This window comes from Saccostrea echinata, unplaced genomic scaffold (genome assembly GCF_033153115.1).
Source record: "Saccostrea echinata isolate AGI-Se365-2 ecotype Australia unplaced genomic scaffold, CSIRO_AGI_Sech_v1 ptg000001l, whole genome shotgun sequence".
Taxonomy (NCBI): Eukaryota; Metazoa; Mollusca; class Bivalvia; order Ostreida; family Ostreidae; genus Saccostrea; species Saccostrea echinata.
In genome coordinates, this window is record NW_026889750.1 from 11187501 (window position 1) to 11191458 (window position 3958).

Here is a 3958-nt window from a genome sequence, read left to right on the forward strand (position 1 = left end):
ACTGTTCCTTGTTTGCTGGTGTTGTCTTATTTGCTTCTTAAGTACAATATTGTAACAGAGTTGAAAAGGTTTTCTTTCACAAAAGCATGTTTGCTTCGTGCTCATAATTTGAAAAAATGTAAATTATTTAACATTCACCTAAATATTTTTATGCTGTGGGGATTTAAGGTTGTTATTTAGAATGCAGAAATGTATTTATTGTCATTGTAGAATGAAGACAATTGTCATGAATTAATTACAGTCATGGTTATCTTTTATCCACTGGGTATCACTAATTAGATATTTTTATGCCCCGCCATGAATATTTGTGGGGCATATAGTGTTTGTGATGTCCTTCCGTCACACTTTGCATTTAGCTCTGTTCAAAGCTCAGTTTCAAAGAAACTATCCAAGATATTTTTATCAAACTTCATATGCTGATAGATATTGATGAGAGCTATGCAACTGCATCGACATTTTTTGACCTTGATACATTACACGTATACTGTAAACATACATAAATTAGCGTATTCAAAATTTAGGGCAACCATCTTCTTCAACTAATTAAGTGCATAAGAATTTTAACAACAAGTATTAGTTTAATCATATTAAGAGCATCTACATAAATAAGTAGACAAGAAAGGCACTAAAATATGAATACCACTAACGTATGTATGTTACAGTGTGTGTTTTATATTTATACATATAGTTCAAATAATTTCAATTGAACCAAATTTGATTTGTTTATATCATAGGGCATTGAATTTATACCAATTACAATGGTTGCCAAAAATTAGTTTTGAGAATACATGTACTGGTAGCTTGTTGTTGACAGAATTTTTTGTCTTGTACAAAATTATAGTAAATTTGTAAATAATTTTATGCATTGAGGTATGCATTATATATCGACCAATACATGGAAATTTGATTTATATTTATTTCCATTTTGTCTTCCCTCTAGTCTTAATGAAACATATCAGAAATTTTAACAATCGTTTATAATGAACAATAGGCTTTGTATAATACTCATTTATGTCTTCTGCTAATGTAACTTTTACTGATACATTAAACAGACAAATTCAAGTTTATTTTTTCATTGTTACTGAAGGAAGATTTTCTTAGCCATATGATAACATATATATCTCTAGGATGTCTGATTTTTGATTTGTCCAAGATAGAATAGACTGCTGGAATTCAAACAAGTAACATTCTAAGGGAAACCATTCAACCAAGTACTATCACTAGTTCTCTAACATGCCACAATGCAATACTTTGCCTATCACTTCAAATCACTCATCATTCAAGATGGAATAAAAAATGTACAAAGTGTAATTCTACAACTAATAGCTGTTAGGAAGGATTCTCTGTCATGTGAGTCTATATATATATATATATATATATATATATATATATATATATATATATATATATATATATATATATATATATATATTATGAATTGTTATATTCAGTAAAAAAAAGTCTCTTTGTAGAGCAAAAGTCAACAAAATTGATATTAGCTATTGATAATGTTGGCCAATTAATTTTTTACTATAAGTGACTGGCGTTGAGAGTTTTCACACATTATTATTATTATTTTTTTTTTGATTAGCAGATCAATTTATTGTGACATAATGATATTGTCGCTACTTCAAAAAAAAAAAAAAACCTGTCACAATTTAAAAAAAAAACTAGAAAGCTGTCCAGTCAGCAAGGGTCCCGCAGATAAATATACATAAAAGAATGCAGCTTAAGGGGTGGATTTATGATAATTCAATAAAGGAAAAATTAAAGATATATGAAAAAGAATGTGAGACAGTAACTGTAATTATAAAATTTAAAGAAATTTTCTAATTGACAAATGAGGTTATAATCCAACTACCTGTGGGTAATTGATAGTATCCTTTTAATTTACAAATTTTAAAGACAATCTTATAAAATTAATTACTCAATTATGTGCATGTTTGAACCAATTTGAAGTATGTATTTTATAAAATACCAATCTTTAAAAGAGTGAATGCAAACATCCCCCAGGTTTGGCCTTAACTTCAGAATAGATATTGCAGACAGAGATAATAATTAATCATAATGTGAGAGAAAAAGATAAGCCTCTGGATTTTCTGCAGAAGGCAAGATTAATGATCTCAGGGGATTCATTATACTCTCATATCTTTTATTCTACATCCACAATATGAATACTTAATTTTAGCAATGACAAAATGAGGTTATTGTCCTACTAAATGTAAAAATTAATACTGTAAATCAGGAAATTTTTGCTGTAGATAAATTTTTAGCAAATTTGTGCGTGCATTGCATTCGCAAAAATATTTTTCTTAAAAATAAATCAACAAGGAAAAATGTTAACAAAAATTTTGCTGACAGCTGGTGTCTATTTTTAACCTGGTAAACAAGAATTTGTATGCAGTGGTCGTTTTAAGAAATCTGTTTACACTACATGCTAATTACCCATGATAATCCGTGCCTTAACTACATTCAATATCGCCCGATGGTTTGACAGGCAGTATGTCTCTTTAAAATTATATCTCAAAGAAAGAGATGCCATTTGTTTTATCTAACAACGAATCCCTAGCATGACAGATTGTTAACGAAGAACTTACTCTCATGTATAATGAAACCCCGACGAAAAAAAGGACATTGTATGTAAATGCGTAATTCTTTATATGCACACACGTAACTTACAAACTGTTATGAAAATTTTAAGCGCTTTTTATTTTTAGCAACGATGACAATTCGCAAAATTTTAAAACGTAAAAATTAATCAACACCTTTTTGACCCAGATTTGCAAAAATAAATCGACGTAAAAATTTCCAGGTTTACGGTAGTATCCTTGAATTTACACAAGGCAGCAATAAGAATGTGATATCTTGAATTTTTTTTCAATTCCATTAAATTACATGTATATTTCAATAAAATGTATTTGAACCAGATTGAAGTATCCTAATTTAAAAAATAATCTCCCTTCAGTGATTACAAACATTACCCAGGCTGACCGTAACTTCAAATAAGCATAACTTGAACAGGTGTTAATTAATCTTATGTGAAGGTAAAGATTAGGTTTTTCTGCAGCAGGCAGATTAATTAATCACGGGATTGATTGCACCTTTCACGGAATACAGTTTAATGGGCAAAGAGAGATAACTGATGAAAATTTTCCTATAAATTAGGAATCTATCCCACCACCCCAGCTCCCAACCAGATGAGATCCACAATCAAAATTGGTATCAAAATATGTCTTACTGTCTATTCAACCAAGATATCAAATTTGAACTTAATAGGACAACTGTAAAAAAAAAGTTATTAGGAAAAAAAAAACAGAAAATTTGTGGATGGGAGAATGACAGACAGTTTACTATAGGGCACCCTAAAATTCTTGCAGGGACCTAATTATGTAAAACAATCATGGCAAGATTTGCTAGCTAACACCACAGTCAAACTGAAAATAATGCATGAGATATAAATTATTTTTTTTATATGAATCTGTTTCCAATGAGATGTTGAAAGTGAATGAACAAAAACAAAATACCATTTTATTGATTTGTAACAAAACAATTACTGGCTGTGTTTTCAGGTAACATTGATTATGTTAGCCTCCTTGGGATGAAAATATTGCCCTTCATTCCATGTAGGGCAAATCCGCAATATTTCATCACTTGGGAGCTAACATAATCAATGTTGCCCTCAACCCCAGTCCATACGTCAGTCAGTATATATTACTATCTGTAAAAGGTAAAGTACACTCAATATTCGATTTCCACTTTCTAACAGTCAAAAATTCTCAAAAACTACATTTCCATTTCATGAATAATATTCAAGTACATTTGTACAAAATGAACAAAAACTATATTATATTATACATTTATTGACTGGGTTCGAGGGCAACATGTGTTTTGTCGGACCCAAGAACCAAACTGTTTGCCTGAGGCCGTTAGGCCGAAGGCAAACAGTTTGGTTTGAGGG

General features: G+C 30.0%; 1 protein-coding gene across 1 annotated transcript in view; it reads left to right on the forward strand.

Annotated features, from left to right (window-relative positions):
• LOC133185262 (uncharacterized) overlaps positions 1 to 1030 on the forward strand; it is a 25957-nt gene extending 24927 nt beyond the window's left edge. The window contains exon 28 of the mRNA XM_061320379.1: positions 1 to 1030. This exon is cut by the window's left edge and continues 815 nt beyond it. The gene's annotated coding sequence lies outside the window, so the exon portion shown is untranslated.
• Positions 1031 to 3958: the final 2928 nt, after the last annotated feature.